The sequence below is a fragment of the Leptonychotes weddellii genome, chromosome 15 (genome assembly GCF_054177405.1).
Source record: "Leptonychotes weddellii isolate Sample4059 chromosome 15, ASM5417740v2, whole genome shotgun sequence".
Lineage (NCBI taxonomy): Eukaryota > Metazoa > Chordata > Mammalia > Carnivora > Phocidae > Leptonychotes > Leptonychotes weddellii.
Genome location: NC_138383.1, coordinates 14,269,443 through 14,283,364, shown reverse-complemented (window position 1 = coordinate 14,283,364; position 13,922 = coordinate 14,269,443). Strand labels below are relative to the sequence as shown.

The 13,922-nt window shown below is 44.6% G+C and overlaps 1 protein-coding gene across 1 annotated transcript in view; it reads right to left on the bottom strand.

Annotated features, from left to right (window-relative positions):
- LOC115938130 (putative E3 ubiquitin-protein ligase MARCHF10) overlaps nucleotides 1–6,587 on the bottom strand; it is a 46,973-nt gene extending 40,386 nt beyond the window's left edge. Inside the window, exon 1 of the mRNA XM_081804737.1 lies at nucleotides 6,344–6,587. The gene's annotated coding sequence lies outside the window, so the exon portion shown is untranslated. The remainder of the gene's footprint in view (nucleotides 1–6,343) is intronic.
- Nucleotides 6,588–13,922: the final 7,335 nt, after the last annotated feature.

The following is a 13,922-nucleotide window of genomic DNA, read 5'->3' as shown; positions in this document are numbered from 1 at the left end:
CAACCCCAAGATCAAGAGTCACACATTCTCTACCAACTGATCCAGCCAGGTGCCCCTAGATTTGCATTTTCAAAGGCCCCTCCAGCTCTAGTGTAGAGAATGAAAGGGGGGGGAGTAAAAATGAAAGTAGAAGGACCCCCGGGAACATATGACAATAATCCAGGTAAGACAGCGACCACAGTTGGGTAGCAACAGTGGAGAGGAGGCAACGGTGGAGGAGGCAGACATTGGAGCTACTATTTACTGAGCCTCCTGAAGGTCTGGGCACTCTTGTCAACATTTACACACAGTAACTCACTGGATCTTCAGGATGGTGCTTGAGGCAAGCACTCTATTTCCATTTTGCTGATAAGGAAACTGGAGCACCGAGGGAGTAGGTAACTTGCTTAAGGCTGCAGAGCTGGTAAATGGAAGAACTGGGGTTTGAACCCACAGAGTCTCACAGCAGGGCCCACACTCTCACCACGATGGATTTGGGGGGCTACTCGGGGGAGAAAATCATCAGGGCTGGGTGATGGAAGGTGGAGGAAGCCAGCCAGGTTATGGGCTCGCAGCAGCTCCCCAGGGAACCGGTGGCTGGTCGGTGGACGATTCTGGAGACGTTTCTCTTTGTGAGAAAACCATGTGGAGTTTGAAGTGGGGGGCTGGTGGGGGGGGGGAGTGGAGGCGTCAGGCCAGCGCCTAGACGCGGGGCTCTGGAGCTGATGAGAGAAGCAAGGATTTGGGCACCACGGGCATTGGGTGACAGCTGAAGAAGGCAGTATGTGTACTGGGAAGAGGAGGAGAAGCCGGGACAGAAAGCTGAGGAACACTCCAACTTGAGAACACCGAGCGGAAGAGAAGCTGCAAAGCAGCCGGAGAGGCAGGAGGCAAACCAGGTGGGCGCGGTTCCATGGCCGTTGCGAAGAGCGCGTTTCAAGGAGCAGGTTATTTATAACCTTGGTGAGTGCACTGAAGACAGATTGCTGAGGATTGCGCAAATGAGAGGTAAGGCAGTAGAGACGATGCTTTCAGGAGCTCGGGCTCTGATTGGTGTGGCCTGAGTTTATGACCAAAATATTTAAAGTCACACAGTTAGTAAACGGCGCTGTTCATGATGAGTCTGAGAGACCTCCTCGGTTAGGGTCACCTGAAGTCCTACACATCCTGCTTTTGGGGCCACTGAAGCCCTTTCAGTGATTGCTACATGTATTTTTTTTTTTAAATTGACGTAGAACATGACATTCGTTTCATGCGTACCACAGAATGAATAGATATCTGTGTATATTGCAAAATGATTGCAATAAGTCTAGTTAACATCCATCACCCACATAGTTATAATTTTTTTCCTCTCGTGATGAGAACTTTTAAGATCTATTTGCTTAGCAACTTTCAAATATACAGTATTTTTTAAGTCTCTTTATTTTTTTTTTTAAAGATTTTATTTATTTATTTGAGAGAGAGAGAATGAGAGACAGAGAGCACGAGAGGGAAGAGGGCAGAGGGAGAAGCAGACCCCCTGCTGAGCAGGAAGCCCGATGTGGGACTCGATCCCGGGACTCCAGGATCATGACCTGAGCCGAAGGCAGTCGCTTAACCAACTGAGCCACCCAGGCGCCCTTTAAGTCTCTTTATTTTATTTATTAATCTCTACACCCGACGTGGGGCTGAAACTCATGACCCCGAGATCAAGAGTCACATGCTCTTCTGACCGAGCCAGCCTGGCGCCCCTCAAATATGCAGCATTATTAACTATAGTCGCCATGCTGTATGTTACATCCTCAGTACTTATTATTTTATAACTGGAAATTTGTGCTTTTTGACTCCCTTCGCCAATGTTGCCCCCCTCCCTCCCCAATCCCTGCCTCTGGCAACTGCCAGTTTGTTCTCTGAATGTTTTCTCTATCTGTGAGTTTTGTTTTGTTTTTTAGATCCACATATGAGTGAGATCATACAGTATTTCTTTCTCTGTCTGACATATGTATATCTCACATTTTACCTATTCATCCATCAATAGACACAGAGTTTGCCTCCATGTCTTAGTTATTGTAAATAATGCTGCAATGAGTTAGTGTTTTGGATGAACACCCAGAAGTGGAACTGCTGGATCATATGGTAGTTCTATTTTTAATTTTTTGAGGAACCTCCATATTGTTTTCCATAGTGGCTGCACCAATTTACATTCCTACCAACAGTGCACAGGGATTCCCTTTTCTCCACATCCTGATCAAGACTTAACTTCTTATCTTTTAGATAGTAGGCATTCTAACAAGGGTGAGGTGATATCTCATTGTCAGTAAGGGTGATTGCATTCCCTCATGATGAGTGAGTTGAGCACCTTTTCACGTACCTGTTGGCCACATGTATGTCTCTTTTGGAAAAATATTCAAATCTTCTACTCATTTTTAAATTGGGTTTTTGGGTTTTCTTGCTATTGAGTTGTTTGCGTTTTTTTAAAATATATTTTGGATATTAACCTTTTATTGGATATATGATTTGCAAATATTTTCATTCAGTAGTTTGACTTTTCATTTTGATGATGGTTTCCTCTGCTGTGCAGAAGCTTTTTGGTTTGGTGTAGTTCCACTTGTTGGTTTTTGCTTTTGTTGCCTTTTTTTTTTAAAAAAAAGTTTATTTAAGTAATCTCTATACCCAACATGGGGCTCATGACCCTGAGATCAAGAGTCGCCTGCTCTTCCAGCTGAGCCAACCAGGCACCCTGCTCTTGTTGCCTTTGATATCAAATCCAAAAAAGCATTGACAAATCAAGGTCAAGGCACTTACCACCTATGGAGTATTATGGTTTCAGGTCTTATGTTCAAGTCTTTAATCCATTTTAATTTTTGTGTATAGTGTAATATCACCCAGTTTCATTCTTTTCCGTGTGCCTTCCAGTTTTCCCCGCGCCATTTATTGAAGAGACTGTCCCGTCCCCATTGTAAATTCTTGGCTCCTTTGTCATAAATTAATTGACTATATATGCATGAGTTTTCCAGGGCATTCTATTCTGTTCCATTGATCTATGTGTCTGCTTTTATGCCAATATCATATAATTTTATTACTATAGCTTTGTAATATTGTTTGAAATCAGGAAGCATGATGCCTCCATCTTTGTTCTTCTTTCTGATACACATTTTTTAGTGACTACCATGTGACAGGTGCTGCTCTAGACACTGGAGAAACAGCAGGATAAGATAGACAACATCCCTACCCTTGGGTGTTTGCATTCTGAAGCTCTCCTTCCTCTCTTCATTTTTTTCATTTGTATAGATATTGGCAAAATCAGGTTGCCCCTGACTCATGGTGACTCAGTGTCTGGACTGGTCTTTGTGAGATCTCACCAGGTTTACCACCTAGCCCTGGGCAGTATCATCTAGTAACTTGTGCTGCTTCCTCTGGAGTTGCTGTCTCTGAAGTATACAAAGTTGGTCTTTGAGAGTCCAAGTCTAAAGCTACAACCAACAGATAGTTCCACAGACTACATGCAAAACCTAAATTTTGCCTCTGAGGATTTTTAATAGTCATTTATAGAACTACACTTTAAAAGATCATTTTTGGGGCCCCTGGGCGGCTCAGTTGGTTAAGCATCTGACTCTTGATTTCGGCTCAGGTCATGATCTCAGGGTCGTGAGATCGAGCCCCGCTTTGGGCTCTGTGCTGGGCATGGAGCCTGCTTGAGGTTCTCTCTCTCCTCCTCAGCTCCTCCTCCCTTGTCTCTCTATCTCTCTTATTTTTTTTTTTAATTTTTTTTTTTTAAACTTATTTATTTGACAGAGAGAGAGATAGCGAGAGAGGGAACACAAGCCGGGGGAGTGGGAGAGGGAGAAGCAGGCTTCCCGTGGAGCAGGGAGCCCGATGCGGGCCTCGATCCCAGGACCCCGGGATCATGACCTGAGCCACAGGCAGACGCTCAACGACTGAGCCACCCAGGCGCCCTCTCTATCTCTCTTAAATAAATAAATAAATAAAGATCATTTTTAACTTTTCATACGAATTTGTAACTGCACAGAATGAAGTTATGTTCCCACTCTTTTAGGAAAACAGTGGTGGTAAAACAGGGAGAAAGATGAACCTCTGCTGCTACTGTTGGAAAGAGAAGCCTGTCTGAATATGAATCAGGCAGAGAACATAAGGTTTCATAACAAAAATGTGTTAATGGTCACTAAAGGGGCACATCCCAGAGTCCACTTGAATGATACATTTTGGTTACAAAATTAACATAGAAAAACCAGCTCATATATCCTGGCTTTAATGCTGTGTTATTTTAAAGAGATTTCTAAGTCAAGAGGCATGAAAAAACTGTGTCTGACGAGGTAGGAAATAACACTATTTGAACTACTTGCTAGGTTACCTCTGACTTCACAATCATCTACCAAATAAAGGACTTTCAAATTACCTACAAAAGTCTCTTTACTCTCCCATAAACGATTACTGTACTTTACTATAAAATGCATATTTAGAAGCATCATGGTCCCACATGTTATTTATTTAAACACATCAATACTCTGTGAGAGTAAACAAATACTATAGGCACCAGGGAAAGAGATTATTAGGTGATCACCACGATTTAGGTAAAAATTCTCCAGCTTTCTGAAGTACCACTTGAACCTCATACTGTACTGCAGGTTTGAAAACTGACCAGGACGAACAAGAAACAGAAATAACTGTTTGGAAATAAATTCATATGAGATAATGCTTAATTTGCAGATCTCAGTTTAGTGGGCCTACTCAACCAGATGGCCATTTGAAGCCCCCAAATTTTTCCTCCACAAATACAGACAGGTGGGGGAGGGGGTGGTAATAAAATGTGGGCAAGGCGCATGTTTCTAAAATAGCATTCTGTATTCTCTTCCATTTCTCACCTTTGAACTGCTTCTCAATTTAAAATCCACTCATGGTCATGTACGCTTCTCTTTTAAGTCTCTGGTGACAATATATTGGGCCAAATATGTGCTTTAAAAATCAACATAAGAAGCCATTTTAAATCAGGAGAGGGAGAAGGAGAGGAGAAGGGAGTAGGAGGAATGTGGGCAAGGGAGAAGGGAGTCCTGCTTTGCTGAAAGCAAGAGTGAGTGATTCTTCTTGGCCTCAAAATTCTACATATCTGTGAAATTTCAATGAGGAATATTCTAAGAACTTTGTGACATATGTATTCCTCTCTAGTGTAACTTTGCAATGAATTCAAACCAAGTTTCCCTGACTAAGGAGAACAGAATCTGATTGCAGAATAGATTTCTTTCAGTTCTCTGAAATATCATATATACTGTCCTTCTGTTCTATGACCACATTTGTCAAAAGAATTGAAGGGAGCCCTTTTTAATAACATCAAGCTATTTCACTGTTTTCTTATTAAAAGTTTCTAATATGTTCTCATATCAGAAGTACTAAAGTGAATATTTTATTGGCTCAGCAATAAAGAAAAATGTAAATTTAAGCCCCTCTTTAGGCTTCAGGTTCCTTTGGACCAACATCTAAATGGCTATATTAATACCTGACAATCAGGTTTATAAATTCCCCCCCTTTTTCACAACTGGGTACTTGGAAGAAGGAGCTCAGACTTTATTTCTCCTTTTACACAATTAATTAATTTGTAATGACAAAGATTACTGGATTTCTTTAAGTCTTAGCTTAAAAAAATCTTAAGAGTTTTTAAATCTTATAAAAATGACTCGAATGTAAGCAACAAAGATGAGTGATTTGGGGCCAGTTTTTCTAACACCCCGCTACTGAGAGAATGCTGTGACCGAAGGCAGAGAGGAGGAATTGACATGGATGGGGGGAGATAATCGGACTCTCCCAGCCAATTTGGCTTAAGCAATCAAGGGGTGGGGGGTGTAAGGGGCTTGTAAGAAAAGCTCTTTGGCGGCGACTCTTCATTTTATTGTGAAACTGTGACAGAGATGGGCGGTCACACACTGACTTTCAAGCCTAGAAGAGAGAGACTCCCATGTGTAACTGGGAAACTTTGGGGGGTGGGGTTGATGTCACAGGCTTGACAAGCAATTCGACGCTCCCAAGGATGACAGTATCAACAATTTCCCTCTCAGAAGCCGGAGGGGCCATTCGGTCCGTGTAAACCTACTCTGGACTTGCAGACCCGAGAAGCCTGCGGGGAAGTTGCGCAGCTGCGGGGGGGCTGCCAGTGTGCAAATAAGTGATCACCGGGTCCCCCACAACTGTCCCTTTGAGGCAGGAAAACACCGGGACAGCCGGGGAGAGAGAGCGGCCAGGCCGCCAGGCTTCGGCCCGATTTCCCTCCAGAATGGCAGAAGCGGAAAGGAGAGGGTGTCCCGCTTCTCCTCCCCACACCTCCTTGGAGGACTGGGGGCCGCAGGGGGCGCGCGCGGCTGGGGCGGGCCGTTACCTGGCGGGTCAGTCCTTCCCCACCTGCGCGGGCTGAAGAGGCCGAGGGGCAGGACAGGCGGGCTGGTCCAGGGCGGAGGGGCCGCCCATCAATCGCGCGGGGGCCGTCTCCGTGCTCCTCTTCCTCCTCCTGTCTCGTCTCCCCTCCCGCTACCGGCGCCTCTTCCTCCTCCTCCCCGGAGGCAGCTTTCCGCGACGGCGGCCCGACTTTCTAGGGGCAGAGGCGGTGGGGGTGGCTGCCTGGCGTCCTCCCGTTTCCTTGGCAACGCGAGCTGGGGGCCGAGAGCGCTGGCGTGGGGGCGGGGCCGGGGCCCCGAGGTCTTGAGCCCGGACGCGGGCGCCCCGCGGTTGCCGTGGGAACGGGATGCGGTCTGGGAGGCAGAGCGGTGATGGCGGCGGGCAGAGAAGACACGCGGAGGGAGCACGCGGATTGGCTTTGTCTTGATGCCCAAGCCCAGACCCAGATATTGAGGCCATCACCCCTGCTCCGAATCGGTGCTGTGCTTTATAAAGAACGTGATTAGAAAACGAGAGGGGAAAATAGTTTTAACTGAATAAAGGAATATTAGAGGGTGATGTTTGCTTATTTGCAAACAAATTAAAATATTAAAGGGTAGAGGAAAGACAGTGCGGCCCTGGAGTTTGAGCTGTTCGGAGCTTCTCGGAAATGCCTGCTCTGAAATAAGGAAGAAATAAACGATTAAGGGAGGCACCCTGTCAGTTGCAGAACTGAGACCAGATCCCAGTTATCTCCTGGTTATTAGTAATCTGGGCTGCCTTTCCCAAGGAAGGACGTTCTTAGAGGTTTAGACTAGTGCCCGTAGGTTTGGAAAGGACCAGAACCTGCGCTAGCCTCACCTTCTCTCTGCCAGGTTTATTGCTGCCTGTGGTTTTTGGTAGGCCAAGATGACTCTTCCATTCATTTTGCACATGTAGGCACTCAATAACTTGCCACTGATGTCCAGTTAGGGCACTTTTGATTGGGTAGAGAATAGAGGGAAAGGAAAATAGGAATTCTTGGACCTTTCATCAGTGCCCAGCATCCCTAGGTGTCTGTGGTTTACGGGTGTCCTCTCAGCAATCCCCCAAATCCAGTTGGCATCCATATCTCCTGCAGCATTGCACCTTTCCTTCTATTCTTATCACCACCACCCTAGTTTGGGGCTCCAGGACCTCATGACCGCGTCTTAAGCCCCTGTCTTCCATACCCTAGCCCCACCATTTCCCTGATTCTGTAAGCAGCTTGGGTCTCATGCTGTGGCCCTGCTAAGAAGTTCTCAAAGATTCCTCACTGTGGCATAAAATCTAAACTCTTGACTACGGCTTTCCCTATACCCTCCCCCAGGCTCGCTTTCTTGGTTTTCCTCTGTCAGCACTTCTTCATTCATACTTCAGCCAGACCAGACTGCACATGATACACTGAACGTCACTCCCTGCCTTCACACCAAATCCGAAGGCACACCCTGAGCCAGGCGGAGCCCAGATAATATGTACGTAGGTGAAACTTTGTTTTGGGCACTTTTCATCCAACCTCCATTGGTCCTTCAGGAGTCATTAGTACTTTCTGTCCATGGTAGCTCAGCCCATGTTCTGTTCTTGTTCTCAGCTGGTTATCAAGTAATTCTTATCAAAGCATTAATTGATAATTGAAGCATTAACTGATAAGTACTAACCTAAGACCCCTCCCCATGGTTTTTACCTTTCCATCTTTTTTAAATTATTTTTTTTTAAAGATTTTATTTATTTATTTGAGAGAGAGAGAATGAGAGAGAGCACATGAGAGGGGGGAGGGTCAGAGGGAGAAGCAGACTCCCTGCCGAGCAGGGAGCCCGATGTGGGACTCGATCCAGGGACTCCAGGATCATGACCTGAGCCGAAGGCAGTCACTTAACCAACTGAGCCACCCAGGCGCCCTAAAATTATTTTTTAAAATTCAAGTATGGTTGACACACCATGTTACATTAGTTTCAGATGTACAACATAGTGGTTCGACAAGTTTATACATCATGCCATGCTCACCACAAGTGTAGCTACCATCTGTCACCATACAATGCTCTTACAGGATCATTGACTGCATTCCTGATGCTGTGCCTTTTATTTCCATGCCTTATTCATTCCATAACTGAAAGCCTATTTCTCCCACTCCCCGGTACCCATATTGCCCCTCTCCCCGCCCCCTCCCCCTCTGGCAACTGTTCTGTGTATATATAGGTCTGATTCTGCTGTTTGTTTGGATTCCACATATGAGCGAAATTATATGGTATTTGTCTTTCTCAGTCTGACTTACTTCACGTAGCATAATACCCTCTAGGTCCATCCATGTTGTCCCAATTTGCCTTTCAATCTTTAAGACACACTGATTGAAACTATAATAGTGAAATGATAGATGGAGGGTTTGTTCTGTTGAAGTTAGGACCCCCTTCAAATAAAAATAATCATAACGATTAATGATAATCAGGAATTATTAATGACTAACAGAGGAGGAAGTGGAAGCCCAGGTGAGATGGTTGAAGAGAAGTGACATGCCCGAGGACACAGGTAAGAAGCAGACCAGGGCTCAAAAGCAGGGTTCTCACTCCTGATGTTGCCTACTAGTAAGAAAAGCACCATGGCACATGTTAGATCCAGATTTTCTCCTTCCACTTCAACATCTGTATAAAATAATACTATCTACCTCCAAGCATCACTGTGGAGATTAAATAAGAGAGGGCAAAGCATTTAACATCATACTTGGTCTGCAGTAAGCACTCAATAATTTACTTTCTGAGGCACATTTTAAGAGTTTATTTAATGCACATGAGTGAAAACCATAAATATTTTCAGATTTTTATTTTTTATTTAATTTTTATTTTTTTTTATTTTTTAAGTAATCTCTACGCCCAATGTGGGGCTCGAACTCACAACCCTGAGATCAGGAGTCTCATGCTCCAGTGACTGAGCCAGCCAGGCACACCGCTATTTTCAGATTTTCAACAACAAAGTTTGGAGATGTCACTTCATAGCTCAGTTTTAAACTTTTCTACATTTCAAAGTGTTTCTGAAAATTAAGCTCCATGAAAAGAATCCTGGTGCTCTTGAAAGAAGGTGGCAGTGCCAGGGGCCGGCCCATAAACAGTTACCCAGTGACTCCAACTTTAGTGTTTACTGAGTAAACTTAAGCTTGGCATGTCAATACAGTAAGATTGGTTCTAGCATTAAGAAGCAAAGTGCTAAGGAAGAGAAATATTAACATGAGGGAAAAAAACTAAACAATTCCTAATTGGGGAAAGGATCTTCCTTTTTGTAAAATTCTTTGCAAAAATGTCCCTGGTAGATGATGAATAAGTGAAGAAAACAGAACTTGGACTCAAGTAAATCATGGGTTCTAATGATGGAGATATTTGATGCTTGCAAATAAGCAACAGGAAGTTCTTTAGCTTAATCTAAGAGTTCTGCAGAGGGCAGCTTCAAGTATAAAATTTCAGAAGTGTTCCATGTATTAAGTTTCAGAAATAACATTTTTGAGGGAAATATTGAATTCAGTGCAAAGAGTAAGCTGTCCAGAGGGGGTAGTTATGCACTCTAAGCCTCCTAAGACTGGGACTACCCGCTAAGCCTGGGATATCCAGGAGCCTCATGGAGACCTGGCTGAGCTATTCACCTGATCTGGAACAACACAAGCTCTTTGTCCACCTAATATTTCTTCTTCCTACCAGCGGAGTCTAACTAGGTCACTTCGTTACTGTCTAATCAGGAGCTCTCCTGCCAAATGGCCTCAGAAGCTGCTGGCCTCCCTTATTATATACACCTCAGTCAGTTTTACCTTGGGCCGCGCCATGACTGATGGGTTTCTGTTCTCATCAGTTAAGGCCAATGTGGAGATGATGCTTTAATTCAACATACAAGGCATGAACCAGCAGTTTGTTTATAGAAAGGATCTCTAGGAGTGGCTTTCCTGAGAAGGGGACTGTGGGCATGGTGGTCCTCCAAAGCCTCAGGGGGTCTCCTCCAGAACCTCTCTATGTGGGGGATCCATCTGATTAATTTTAGAAACTGGCTAATGGCTTATTGAAAATGCCTCAGACTGTTTTGACATTCTGCATTTATCCCATAGCTATATTTGGCCAGACAAAGCATGCAATGTGATAGTCTCTTAATGTCACTTACAAAAAGTGGCCTGTAGAGTTGTCTTTAAGGTGGCCGGATTGCTGGGTGGGCTGTTTCGAGGTGAGCCCTCTGGACATTTTGAGGGAGGTCATTGAAGACCCAGGGTCCTTGATTTTGTAGGATCAGATATGCCATTTCAGTTCATTTGGAGCCAATCTTTTTTAGGAACTGATTCCCAATGATCCACTCAGCGACGAAATGCCCTCCACCTGACCAAGTTATTATTTCATCTCAGAGAATATAACTGGTAACTGACCAGCCCTGGTTATGTCCATAAGGTACTTTCCCCACCAGGGGAAAAGGCATCCCCAGGAGATCAAATTAAAGATCAGAAGCCTTAGTGAATATTGAATTCAATCAAAGGGACTTGAGTGTTCTTAAGGGATTTCTCTAGCAGGCTGAGGAGGCCTTAAGGAATCACATCCCTTCCCTCCAGAGTTGTTTCAGTCTGGATAACTGATTTGGATTATTCACCTCAAAGCGTTCAGAGACCTTCCTACATCTTGGTTTCAGTTAACTCACTTGCTGCTTCCCTTCACGGGACCGTTTCTCTTCCACTCATGCCATTAACAGCGTAGTTTGGAGTTGAGAAGATCAGGGTTGGAATCCCACCAGTAACACTTGCTGTGTGACAGTGAACAACATTCAGCCCCCTCACACTTCAAAATCCTCATAGTTAAAATGGGAATCGTCAGAGCCTCCTTGCCAGCTTGTTGGGAGGATTAATGAAATGAAGTTTCTGGCAACCGCGTCTGCCATATCGTAGCTGCTCAGCGAATGGTAGCTATCCCGACTGTTGACGTCATGTAGATTTATTTCTCCTTGCCGGGACACACCAGGGCACATCACCTACAAATTGAAAAACCGCTCCAAAGGCTTGTTATTTCTTTAAGATGTTAATCCCACGTTACTGACATCATGGTGGTTAATTTTATATTTTTTATCCTGAATTTCAGAGACTGACATTTTATGACCTCATCCCTAATTGTGAGGGTGTATCCGATTTGGGACTTGCAGTCATCCATGAACTATATGAAATTTAGTAATGCCTGTTGGGCTTTCATAGGTCAAATATCTGAGATCTGATTCTCTTGTGGAACAAAGCAGACTCTAGTAAAGATTGGCAAACTCCCTACAATTAATAAAAAAAAAAAAAAAAAGCATGTCCTTTAGGAGATCCCTTAGAATTTTCCTCATTTGGAGTTGTAGCTGGCCTATTGTGCTGTTTTACAAAGAGAGGGCAAACTCATTAATGTTTTTGGATCCTACAGTGTTGAGATATTTCTCAAAAGTTCAAACAGGCTTTGATTTCTTTATCCGTTTAGGAAGCCTCAGACTTTTCAGAGCCTTTCATTATGGCAATTGATGCATTTTAGACAAGATTGGATGTGATTATAAGAACTCTGAGGATATAAAACATATCACTTTTCTAAATTTCTGAGCAGTTGTTACCAAAGGAAAGAATTTGACTTCTGTCCAGAAGGAGTATCTGATTTGTTTGGACTTTGGATAAACTTGAGCCATACATGTTTGGCCAAGAGTTTAATTTGTGGACTGATCATCGAGCTCTGAGCAAGACCCAGGCTTCAGAAAGCTATGACAGCATCAGGATCTCATGTGGTCTTTAAACATATTTCTGGACCGATACTCAGGCCAAAAAAAAAATTCTTCTCATCACAAGGGCAGAGGAGCATGAACGCTAAGCAACTCCTGGAGCTTTATGAAGTGGATGTTACCCCAGCATATTTTGTTTGGATAAAAGCACAGAGCCAGTGAGGGAGCGAGCAGAACAACACCCCAAAGGCAGCTTGATAGAGGAGCAGGGGCAGTGCTGGTTTGGGGGGCAGGTGGTCTCCTTTCTCATCGCCCATTTCCTGATGGTGGCAGCCAAGGAGCTTTTGCTGTGAGGAATGGCCTCTGCACGCACAGGGATGGAGTGGGATCCCTCAGAGGACTGTACCACCCAGAGGAACATTCATCCCTGAACATAGAACATTTCTAACCTTTGTGCTCTTTGCTCTTCAGGACTCTTTCTTTTGTGATGCTCTTTCTGTTTTTCTAATTATACAGAAGGAGCATCAGATTAGTTGCTAACTCTAATTTCCTTCTTTAACTCTTTGAGGCTTCTGATTGCATCTGCCCCACCCAAAGATAGCTGCTTGCCTCCCCTTTAACTAGAGGGTGGCCAGGAACAGCTTCAAGGCCAAGGTGGGAATGAGGTGTGGGGCAGCAGGGAGGAGGGGGAGACACTTAGTAAAGAGGGGTTGCTGGGGATTGCTACCAGTCCCCAAATCTGGGCATCCCAAATCAGTGAATCTGGAACATTCCACTTGTGCACTTAATCAACAAATATTTGGTGCGCCTGGGTGACTCAGTCAGTTAAGTGTCTGCCTTAGGTTCAGGTCATGATCTTGGGGTCCTGGGATGGAGCCCCATGTCGGGCTCCCTGCTTGGCAGGGAGTCTGCTTCTCGCTCTCCCTCTACCCCTCCCTCCCGCTCGTGCTCTCTCTCTCTTTCTCTCTCTCAAATAAATAAATAAAATCTATAAATAAATCAACAAATATTTGACTGGTAGGTGTCAAGGACAATTTACAGGTAGACAAATCAATAAATATACAGTGACAAATGATAGTGCCAAGACACTAATAGTGTGTAGTGAGGGAATACCGGGGAGCGTGGGAACCTATTGAGACAAAGTGGTTGAAGATGGCCTCTCCGGGTGAGGCATAGAGGATGAAGAGGAGCCAGCTCTCTGAGGGTGAAGAAGGAGCACAGGAGGAGGAAACAACATTGGGAAAGTCATTTATTTATTGATTTATTGATTTAGAGCACAGGGAGGGGTAGAGGGAAAGGATCTCAAGCAGACTCCCCACTGAGCCCGGAGCCTTATGTGGGACTCACCCTGAGATTGTGAGTAGGGGGTTTAACCAATTATGCCCCCCAGGCACCTCAACACTGGGAAAGTCTTGAGGTGAGAGAGAGCTCAGGGGTTTCAGGGAACTGCAAGGCAGCCGGTATGGCCACAAGGCTGCTGTGAGGGGAGGCTGGGGAGGCTGTAGGAGTTGAGGTTGGGTTTTATTCTAAGTACAATGGAAAGCCATGGAATGGTTTTTTTGAGTATGCATGTACACCTGTGTGTTTGTGTGTGTGTGTGTGTGTGTGTGTGTGTGTGATATCATGTGGGGACCTGTGAGGAGATTCCTCACCAGAATTGCTAATGATGACCTCATGATCCCTATTCCAGCCTTTGAGGAAACTTCAAAATGTCCTTCAAGCACATGCTTGTCCATTGGCAGGAGACACGCTGATTAAACATGAATTACCAAAGAAATCTCTCCTAGTTCCGGGACACCGGCATGACCAGATTTGCCATATTGGGTGGCCTCTCCTGACTTTTCACTTCTGGGCTCTCATCACAGTGCATTTCCTCATAA